Source organism: Propithecus coquereli, unplaced genomic scaffold (genome assembly GCF_000956105.1).
Source record: "Propithecus coquereli isolate 6110/MARCELLA unplaced genomic scaffold, Pcoq_1.0 Scaffold10, whole genome shotgun sequence".
NCBI classification, from domain to species: domain Eukaryota; kingdom Metazoa; phylum Chordata; class Mammalia; order Primates; family Indriidae; genus Propithecus; species Propithecus coquereli.
In genome coordinates, this window is record NW_012133858.1 from 13017309 (window position 1) to 13029696 (window position 12388).

Here is a 12388-nt window from a genome sequence, read left to right on the forward strand (position 1 = left end):
AGTTTGTTCCATTGGTCTATGTTTCTGTTCTTGTGCCAGTACCATGCTGTTTTAGTTACTGTAGCCTTGTAGTATAGCTTGAAGTCTGGTAAATTGATGCCTCCCAATTTGTTCTTTTTGCTATATGGGGTCTTCTCTGGTTCCATAAGAAGCATAGAATTATTTTTTCTAGATCTGCAAAAAATGATGTTGGTATTTTAATAGGGATTGAATCTGTAGATCACTTTGAGTAGCATAGACATTTTAAAAAGATTGATTCTGCCTACCCATGAGCATGGTATTGTTTTCCACCTGTTTATATCCTCTGCTATTCCTTCCTCAGTGTTTTGTAGATCTCCTTGTAGAGATCTCTCACCTCCTTAGCTAAATATATTCCTAGGTATTTTATTTTCTTTGTTGGTATTGTGAAGGGTATTGAGTCTTTGATTTGTTTCTCTGTTTGACTGTTGTTGGCATATAGGAATGCTACTGATTTCTGAAATTGATTTTGTAACCTGAGACTTTGCTGAATTTGTTTATCAATTCCAGTAGTCTCATGGCATAATTTTGGGGGTTTTTGAGATATAAGATCATATCATCAGCAAAGAATGTTAGTTTGACCGCTTCTGTCCCATTTGGATGCCCTTGATTTCCTTTTCTTGTCTGATTGCTCTGACTAAGACTTCCAGCACTATGTTGAATAGAAACAGTGATAGAGGGCAACCTTATCTGGTTCCAGTTCTAAGTGGGAATGCTTTCAATTTTTCTCCTGTTCAGTATGATGTTGGCTGTGGATTTGTCATATATGACCTGTATCATTTTTAGGTAAGTACTCTCTATGCCTATTTTGTTAATGGTTGTTATCATAAAAGGGTGCTGAATTTTGTCAAAAGCTTTTTCTGCATCTATTGAGAGGATCTTATTATCCTTGTTTTTGTTTCTGTTTATGTGGTGAATTACATTTATAGATTTGAGTATGTTGAACCATCGCTGAATCTCTGTGACGAAGCCCACTTGGTTGTGATCGATTATTTTTTTAATAAGCACCTGAATTCGGTTCACTAGCATTTTCTTGGGAATTTTTGCATCTATATTCACAAGGAATATTGGTCTGTAGTTTTCTTTTTTTGTTGCATCCTTTCCTTGTTTTGGTATTGGAGTAATGTTGGCTTCATAAAACATGTTGGGGAGGATTCCTTCCTTCTTGATGTTGTGGAATAATTTCTTCAGGATAGGCACCAGTTCTTCTTTGTAGGTCTGGTGAAATTCGGGTGTGAAACTATCTGATCCAGGACTTTTCTTTTTAAGAAGGTTTTTTATTGCTGCTTCAATTTTGGTACTTGATATTGGTCTGTTCAAGAATTCTAAAATTATTTATGAAATAACATTATATCTTATTGCTAAAATGCTGATGATTAATTGTTTTGATCACATGATAACATTATATAAAGCTTGTCTAAAATTTAGATTCCATTTTGTGACCCATGCTTTTTGGATACACATTAGCTAAAATACAGTATCTCAATATTTTACAAATAGACTAGATCTTCTAGTGTTATTTTTAAATTGTACGTGGCAATCTTATATTTTAATATTCCCTATTTCCCATCTATCAACTATTACTCAATTTTCAAAGACCACATAAATGTTATCCCTTCTATGATTCCTTTCCTAGTATTTACAGTTGGAATTAGTGCTTTCTTACTCTGACATCCCATAACACAAGCACTTTTATTTCATTTCACTTACTAATTTTAAATTTCCACTATCTCTATGATTCTTCCACTACATTATTTGATACTTCACAGTAACAGCAACATTTAATCATCTTTGTTTCCATCTCAGCAGTCTAGCTTGATCTCTGACTTGTACTAAGGTAATGATAAGTTTTCCATTAATTTAACTGATTTGTTATTGCCTTACCAGGATTACATGGTCTGTTCCTGAGGTTCCAGCTCATGAGCCTTTTTGGTTATTTGCTAAAATATTCTTAGCTTTGTAATTATTTTGTTAAAAATAGCAGCTTTTATATGAAAATGAGTTGCTGGTGTATTGTCTTAACAATTTTTGTATTACACTTGATAAAAATTCAAATTAACTGAATGGTCCTACCTCCCTATTACATTGCAGTTGTCACTTGTCATATTTCAACTAATTTTGAGCAAATTACTATACTAGTCTTGTTTTCCCTTATTCCTTACCCTATTACACACACACATACACAGACACATACATAAACATGACTTTGGGTAAATTTTCTGTGCAAAGTAGATGAGAATTATTTATTTTGTAAGGCTGTAAGTATGATCAAAATTAATAACATATGTAAAGCTAATTTAAATGCATAATATATTCAATAAATAGTGACTATCATCACATTTTCATATGCAATTGAACTTTATAAAATAGCAATGTTTTCAGGTGATTATTATGATTATCATAATTTTTCAGTTGAGGGCTTGAGACAAAATGAAGTGAGTGGCTCCAAATCATATGTTCAATAAAGTATAGAGATTATCTTGAACTTCGAACTTCGAACAAATTGTTCTCTTATTCTCAGATAATTAGCACATTGGAAAGTATCAGACACACCAAAATGCAGAGAAGTAAATGTTTGATCTTTCCAGAAGTGCTGTAAAGTTAAAACAGGACTGGCAAATGATGTAAATGAAGATACTCTATTGGTAGAAGTTCTGGTAGCTGACGCAGTTCTCAGGAGTTACTTAAAATACAACAGAGAACAGCTCTCCTATATTGTATATCTATGAATACCTTCTGTCTCAGCCAAGTGATGAGCAGTGCAGACTGATGCAACTCTTTGAACAAAATTACTGTAACAAAAAATGTGAAAAGTTTCTTAATGGCAAATACTCCTCTGTGTCTGATGCATAATAAAATACATTATGTGCAGATACCATGTAGAAGGCAGATTGGCTTATTTAACAAATCACTATTTTTCTCAGCTATGTTCCAGAACTATGTTTATTAATAGAGGCATAAAAAGAGTAATGTATGTTTATCCTGCCTTTAAGAAATGCATTCTGAGAGAAGAGGTAGAAAAATAAGCAAGTGATAACAACTGCAATGGCTACTGTCAGTTCAGTGTGAGCATGAAGAAAGTGGCATAACTGTCCCTACCTGGGTGGATGAAGGTTTCATAACGAAGGGGTACTTGAGTTAAGACTTGAAGAGTGTGTAAAAATTTGAAGTAATGAGTAAACACTGCTTGCATCCCTGTATATAAGTATATGTTCTAGGAGAAGTGAGAATTATATTTAGGCCAGCATGTAAAATAATTGGGAACATAATCTTTCAATCTTGTAAATGGAAAAATAAAAAAATACTACCTTAGTAAATAACAAGATGGGTGCCTCATAATTAAGATAAAATTAATGCAGCTGGTTTATCATATTTGGATTTAAAACACACTCACTTCATGCCTACTATTAGAACATCTTGTCGCAGATGTAGGTTTCCAAACCAACACATTAATCAGTTAAAGTTAATAATCATAACTTGCTTATTTGCACTGAGCTATTAAATATACCTCATTCTGAAGTAAGGAAATTATAAAAGTATGATCTATATATAGTCAAAAAGACTAAAAACTTCAGTAACTAGAACAGACATTTGCTTATTGGCATAGGTACACTGAAGGATGTCCTCTCCTCACATTACCAACATGTCAGGATTTTTAACAGATGTTATTAAGACACCACAGTAATGCAGAGATGTATGTAAACTGAGAGCATAATCACTATGAGGACTGAAGGCTGATGATTTGACTGTGTTGAAATTACTCCGGTGTCCCTCTAATTTGTCACATGACTTAATGTTTAACTCCATTATATGGTTTTAAAATATTGTGATTTCTTTTTTTTTTCTTTCTTTTCACGAAGTAGATGATGATTTGTAAACTGACTCTTCATGTTCCCAAACCACTGAACATTTTAAAAATTAGTTTCCATGAACTAGAAGTGGTTTCAAAGGAAGTCTTGGCTCAAATAGCTTCTGGTTGGGGACTTTGACTGCTAGGATATCCATTCAAAGAAAGATGGTGATTTCTAAATTATTCTATTTTTACTTTGATATCCTCCCTGTAACTCTACAATTTTCTCCATGCTACTTCCCAGGATCTCCCTCCTGTTTGTTCTCAAGATATGTTACCATTAGCAACTGCTATTACTGGCCCTGCCTGTTCCATCAGCTACCAAATCTTAGTGTAGAAGTGGAAAACCTTGCAAATATAACAGTTTAGGGAAATACTTCCACACATTTTACTGGGATTGATCTTTAGTATTCTTTTTTAACATGTTAAAACACGAAAAACAGGTGAGAATCAAGAAAATTTCTTGATTATTTACTATAAACTAAGCCTTAATAATATGGACAGAGAATTAGATTTTCCTTTTCATCTTTTGACTTGGTTTGTTAATCTATTGCATTTTCATCCAAATTAGAACAACATAAATTAAATGCTTATTTGTACTAGGCACTGTGTTAAGTGCTTAGAAATGTTAGGAAAATCAGAGAAAAAATTCTGCTTTTGAGAAATTTACCAATTAGAGAAAGTAACACATGAAAATGATTTTTTCTAAATTTTTTTAATTTCAGACTATTACGGGGGTACAAACATTTTGATTACTTACATTGCTTTTGTACCATTTGAGTCAAAGTTATAAGTGTGCCCATCCCCTAGATAGCGTGCATTGTATCCATTAGGTGTAAATTTATCTTTCCCCTTCTTCCCCCTCCCTCCTGTTTGATTTCTGATGAATGTTATTTCCATGTGTGCATATAAATGTTGATCAGTTAGTGTCAATTTACTGGTGAGTACATGTAGTGTTTGTCTTTCCATTATTGTGATACTTCACTTAGAACAGTGGTCTTCAGTTCCATCCAGGTTAATACAAGAGGTATTAATACACGATTTTTGAGTGGTATTCCATGGTATAAGTATACCACATTTTATTAATCCACTCATGTATTGATGGGCACTTGGGTTTTTTCCACATCTTTGCAATTGTGAATTGTGCTGCTATAAACTCAAGTATGGAGATACCTAAAAGAACTAAAAGTAGAACTACCATTTGATCCAGCAATCCCACTACTGAGTATTTACCTAAAGGAAAAAAAAAAGATGATTTTTATAAAGATGCTAGAAGAATTCACATAATGTAATGTTAAATCTCTATTTTTTGGGGGGGGGAAACAAGCCTTATTTTTATATATTTAGGACTCACAGATTTTGGCATTAATGCTTATTAGAGGATTTAGATGTTTGGACAGGTCTGGAAGTTCAACAGTGGGGACTCATCTGGAATTTCTTTGCATGAGGACCCAAAGAGCTTTGCAGAAAAGAACTCCAGATAGTATTGTGCGTTGAGATGTATAAAAAAATTGATCCATATCTCAGTGGAAGAGGGGGCTTTTATTCAGCCTTCTGCTTGCAGATATGTGCTTAGGTCCAAAAGAGAGGAGAAAAGGGAAAATGAAAGACCCAAGTCTCCAAATTTCTGTTAAAGATGTATATGGTGCACAGAGTACGTGCAATTCATGGTTGTGGTAAACACAGTGGTCCAAGTGGGCAACGCCCTCCAGAAAATGGGCCAGAATAGAAGCAGGGGAAGATGTCATACTTTAACATTTATGGGCAACTCTGACAGCAGGATAGGCATCATGTCATCTTCTGCACAGGCACCAGCAATTTCGGCCTGGGCACTGGGAGCCCTGGCTGCTTTGGCATTGATTATCTTTGTGGCTTAGTGGTGATTTTAGCACTCTCAGCAGCAGTCTTTTCCCACTTGTCTGGATCAGTACGGAAGAAAAATGCCAGATAACACATGATGACTGAGAGGACTAATATTATTGTCTGTACAGGAATGACACCTTTTGCAAGCAGTAAGAACTAGGTTGGCAGAGTTCGAAGGGTCTTGGAAATATTACCAACACTGGATAAAAAGCGTTATTTGGTGCTGTTATCACACTGCCACCTGTCTCCATTTTTAATTTCTTCTTTCAGATGATTTTTTTCCACAGAAAAATAAACCATAATTAAAATTTCAATACATTTGTTCTAGGCAACATACTTACAACCCACTTTTCTATATTTTCTAAACACTTTCCTATTTTCAACTTAGATCAATCAGTAAGAAGTAGCTAGCCTCTTTTTCAAAAATTTAGCTCTCTGCCAGAAAAATGCTTTCACTGAATCTAATTCAATCTTATGACCTAAATGTTAATTTTAAAAAGAACTGTAGAAGACATATATGTATAGTCTGCTAACCTGTTCTGTGACAAATGTGCCATGTGTCAATTTATTGTTGCTCATGTTCAGACCCACCCTTCTTTGCCCTGCTTTGATACTGGAGTTAGATCTTGTGGATCTTGCTGGCTGCTGGAATGTAAGTCTTCATCAGTAAGGGCACAGAAGTGATGGAGGAAGGAAGCCTCTTCCCTTCTGGTTGACTTACCGTTATTATTATTCAGCAAGGGAGCTTCAGCTTTATTGTCAGACCATATTTTCTCAGAAGAAACCACTTTCAAGCAGCTCGGTGCTTAAACAGACCAGTTCTTTCCTGCCCGCTGCAATGGCAAGGTACTTGCACAAACCAGCTCTAAGCTGAACTCTCTGGCAAGTTTCTTGGCCATGGGCAGCCTTGTGTGTGTCGGTGGCTGCCATGCCGTATTATGCTATGCCGTGCTACTGAAGTCTGAATTTCAGCCTTGGGAGCAGGACCCTTCTCCTAATCCTTAGTTCCTTTATTGTACACTCTCTTTCAGGCTAGAGGTAGTAGTTGCTTTTTTGCACTTGTCACTTGTGGACCTCATAAAAGTTCTCTTTTACTTCTTTTAACAGTTAACTACCTTCTAATAGTTAACGATTCTTTATGTTAAAATTTCTTTGCTCAAATAACTGATGTGTTTTAAATCTTCTGATTTGGACGCTGATGAATATATCCCCTTTTCTTTTATGCTAGTTGAAATAACATATAAATGCTCAAATGACAAATTTAACATCACAGATACAAATAAATTAAAATCCACCGTTTTTTACTTTTTATTTTATTGTCCAGGAAACTCAAATTACATAATACATATTATTGAAAAATACTGGAATTCTTTTGGCAGGTTTTGCAAACTTTTTCTGTAAAGAGCCGTAGAGTAAGTTGTTTAGGTTTTGTGGGTGATATAGTCTCTGTTACACGTATTTAACTCTGCTAAAGCAGACACAGGTAATACAAAAATGAGTAAGAGTCACCGTGTTACAGTAAAACTTTGTTTACAGAAATGAACATTTGGCCAGATTTGGCCTGATAGCTATAGTTTGCCCATTCCTGTTTTGGTTCATAATCTTGTTACACAGATTCACAGTAAAAATATTGCATTTAAAATATGATTTGTGAAATGCATCATACTTATTATAAAGCCATGAAATTATAGAAAAAATGTATAGAGTCAAATGGATCTTCCAGTTAGTCTAAAATGATGTTTTTATTTAGGGAGAGTATAGAGCTTCATAGACAGAGTCAGTTTTAGTTTTAGAATCAGACTTTTTAAGAATATTAACTATTCCATTTCCTATCCATGTGCCCATGAGTAGTTTAATTTCTCTCTATAAACTTTATTTTCTTTTTATACAAAATGAAGATATTAATAGTTTGCCTTAAAAGCATATGACCATGGGTAGTATTCATAAAAGTTTGATGAATTCTCAGTCTGTGGAATATATTATTTTAGGCAGAAGAAACAAAGAGACAAAAAAGAATCATATGAAGTCTGTCTTTATGGAAAATAATACTGATTTGAGGAAATAGAACAGATATACATGGATAGTTGATACAAAGGAACAACTGAGTTATGTAGGTATATCATAACGTCTGTTATTTTAGTACTGGTTCGATATTACATCCTTTAAATATTTGTGCAACATTACCTTTGAGGAGATGGTGAACACTCTGTTGGGAAGGGATCTAAGCCAAAGACAAAGGACAGCTGGTGCTATATCTAGTCTAACTACTCAAAATAGACTATTTTAAAAAAGAAGAGACTGAGATATCTTTATTCGTCAAGGTCAAGAGCTATCTATTATCAGCTGTCAGGAGGACTTGATAATAACTTGCATTCAATTAGAGAAAATAAAGTTATGATTCATAATACTCCAATTTCTGACTATATACAGATTGAATAACCCTTATGCAAATTTTTAAGACCAGAAGTGTTTTGGATTTCAGATTTTTTTTTGATTTTGGAATATTTACATATATATAATGAGGTATTTAGGGGATGGGACCCAAATCTAAACATAAAATTCATTTATGTTTTATATACATTGTATACACATATACTGAAGGTAATTTTATTTTTTCTTTGGGGATGCCAAATAAACTGTGTGTTGTGTGCCTGTGTATTTGTTTTTTAATTATTATGGATACATAATAGTTGTATATCTTTAGAGGGTACATGTGATGTTTTGACCAGGCATACAATGTGAATTAATCAAATCAGGGTAATTGGGCTATACATCAACTCAGGCATTTATCAGTTCTTTTTGTTAGGAATATTCCAATTCTACTCTTTTAGTTATTTTAAACTATATCCTAACTTAATTATAGTCACTTCATTGTACTATAAAATATCATTTGTTCTGTCTAATTATCTAACTATATTTTTGCTCCCGTTAACCACCCTCACTTATTCCCACCTTCCTGTTACCCTTCCCAGTCTCTGGTAACCATCATTCTGCTCTCTGCCTCCATGAGATCAATTGTTTTTAGTATTTAGCTCCCACATATGACTGAGAACATGTGAGATTTGTCTTTCTGTGCTTGGCTTATTTCACTTAACATAATGTTATCTGGTTTCACCCATGTTGTTGCAAATGGCAGGATTTCATTCTTTATGTGACTACATAATATTCCACTGTGTATATATATCACAATTCTTTATCCATTCATCCATTGATGAATACTTACGTTGATTCCAAATCTTGGCTATTGTAAATAGTGCTGCAATAAACATTGGAGTGCAGATATCTTTTTGATATAATGATTTCCCCTTCTTTGAATATATACTCAGCAATGGGATTGCTGGGTCATATGGTAGTTCTATTTTTCATTTTTTGAGGAATCTTCATACTGTTCTCCATAGTTGTTGCACTAATTTACACTCCCACCAACAGTGTATGAGGGTTCCCCTTTCTCCACATCCTTGACAGCGTTTATTATTTCCTTTCTTTTTGATTAAAAAGCCATTTTAACTGGAGTGAGATGATATCTCATTGCAGTTTGATTGACATTTATCTGATGACTAATGATGTAGAACATTTTTTCATATTCATACTGGCCCTTTATATGTCTTCTTTTGAGAAATAGCAGATCCTTTACCCATTTTTTAATCAAATTATTTGATTTTTTCCTATGGAGTTGTTGAAATATATTCTAGTTATTAATCCCTTGTCAGATAAGTACTTTGCAAATATTTTCTCCAATTTCACGGTTGTCTCTTCTCTTTGTTGATTGTTTCCTTTGCTGTGCAGAAGCTTTTTAGTTTGATGTGATCCCATTTGTCCAATTTTGTTTTGGTTGCCTGTGCTTTGTACTTGCTCAGACCAATGTCCTGAAGTGTCTCCCCATCCATTTTTTTTAGTATTAATAATTTCAGAGTTTCAGTTTTGGATTTAAGTCTTTTACTGATTTTGGTTTGATTTTTGTATGTAGCTAGAGAGAAGAGTCTAGTTTCACTCTTCTGCATATGGATATCCAGTTTTCCCAGCACCATTCATTGAAGAGATTCTCCTAGCCCACTGCGCTTTCTCAGCACCTTTACCAAAGATAAGTTCACTGTAAATGTGAAGATTTATTTCTGGGTTCTCTATTTTGTTCCTTTTATCTATGCATCTGTTTTTATGCCAGTACCATGCTGTTTTGGTTACTGTTGCTCTGTAGCATAATTTCAAATCAGATAATGTGATTCTTCCAGTTTTGTTCTTTTTGCTCAGGATGGCTTTGGCTATTCTGTGTCTTTTGTGGTTCCATATAAACTTTAGGATTATTTTTTCTATTTCTGTGAAGGATGCCATTGGTATTTTGATGGGGATTGCATTGAGAAGATTGCTATAGATTGCTTTGGAAAGCATGGACTTTTTAACAATATCAATTCTTCCAATCCATGAGCATGAAACATCTTTCCATTTTTTTTGTGTCCCCTTCAATTTCTTTCATCAATGTGTTACAGTTTTAATGTAAAGATCTTTCATTTCTTGGCAAAGTTTATTCTTAGGTATTTTATTTGTATCTATTGTAAATGGTATTACTTTGTTGGTTTCTTTTTTCCAGATTACTTACTGTTGGCATATAGAAATGCTACTGATTTTTTTTAATATTGATGTTATATCCTGCAACTTTAATGAATTTGTTTCTCAGTTCCAATAGTTTTTGGGTGGAGTCTTTAGGTTTCTCTAGATATAAGATCATATCATCTGCAAAAAGGATAATTTGACTTCTTCCTTGCCAAATTGGATGCCCTTTATTTTTTTCTCTTGTCTGATTGCTCTAACTAGAACTTCCAGCACTATGCTAAATAACAGTGGTAAAAGTGGATATCATCGTCTTGTTCTAGATTTTAGAGGAAAGGCTTACAGGTTTTTCCTATTCAGTATGATACTAGCTGTGGGTCTGTCCTATACAGCTTTTGTCATGTTGAGGTAAGTTCCTTCTGTACTCAGTTTTTTGAGAGTATTTATCATGAAGGGATGCTGCATTTTATCAAATGATTTTTTAGCATCCATTGAAATTATCATATGGTTTTTGTCCTTTGTTCTGTTGAAATGATGTGTCTCATTGATTGATTTGTGTATGTTGAGCCATACTTGCATCCCTGGGATGAATCCTACTTGATCATGATGAATAATCTTTTTAACATATTGTTTAATTCTGTTTGCTAGTATTTTCTTGATGATTTTTGCATCTATACTTATCAGAGATATTGGCCTATAGCTTTCTTTTTTTATTGTGTCTTTGTCAGGTTTTGGTATCAGGGCGATACAGGCTTTGTAGAATGAGTTTGAGAGAGTTCCCTACATCTTGATTTTTTGGAATTGTTTAAGTAAGATTGATATTAATTCTTTGAATGCTTGGTAGAATACAGAAGTGAAGCCCATGCAACCTGGTCTTTTCTTTGATGAGAGACTTTTTATTAGTGCTTCTATCTTGTTACTTACTATTGGTTTTTTCAGGTTTTGGGTTTCTTCCTGCTTCAATCTTGGTAGATTGTATGTGTCTAGGAATTTACCCATTTCTTCTAGGTTTTCCAATTTATTAGCATGTAGCTGTTCATAGTAGTTTTTAATAATCCTTTGGATTTCTGCAATATCAGTTGTAATGTTTCCTTTTTCATCTCCAATTTTATTTATTTGGGTCTTCTCTTGTTTTTTCTTAGTTAGGCTGGCTAAAGGTATGTGAATTTTATCATTTCAAAGAGCCAACTTTTTGTTTTGTTGATCTTTTGTATTGTTTAAAATTTTCAATTTCATTTATTTGTGCTCTGATCTTTATTATGTCTTTTCTTCTACTAATTTTGGGCTTGTTTGCTCTTGTCTTTTCAGTTCTTTGAAATGCAACATTAAGTAGTTTATGAGAAGCTTTTCTATTGTGCACCTGTGTTTTGGCTGAGACTCATTGCATGAGGCCACATGTGGAATTTCCCACTTGTGACCTCATGTTGGTGCTCAAAAAGATCCAGATTTTGGAGCATTTAGGATTTTGGACTTCTGGATTAGTGATGCTCATCCCGTATATGTTTTTTCATACTCTAATTTCTGACTATATATACATATACATGTATACACACACACACGTATGTATAGATAGATAGATGATCTCTGATTTATGATGGTTCAATTTATGATTTTTCAACTTTACAATGATGTGAAAGCCCTGCATACTCAGTAGAAACCATACTTCAAGTCTCCATGCAATCATTCTTTTTTTTTACTTTCAGTACAGCATTTCACAAATTACATGAGGTATTCAACACTTTATTATAAAATGGTTTTGAAGTTAGATGATTTTACCCAACTGTGGGCTAATATAAATGCTCTGAGCATGCTTAAGGTAGGTTAGGCTAAACTGTGATGTTTGATAAGTTGGGTATGTTAAATGCGTTTTTGATTTAGGATATATATTATTTTATATAGTCAACGATTATTTAGATTCACCCTAATATTGGCTATTTTTATTTCTCTTCATTTCTCATGCACCTCTCATCTTCTGAGATTGTTTTCCTTCTCCTTGAAAAATATTCCTCATAATTCATTTTGTTTTTTGAGACAAATTCTGAATGTTTTATTTATATGAAGATACTTTTCTTTCACATAAATTCATGGAGATGTTTATTTTATCATTTTGGT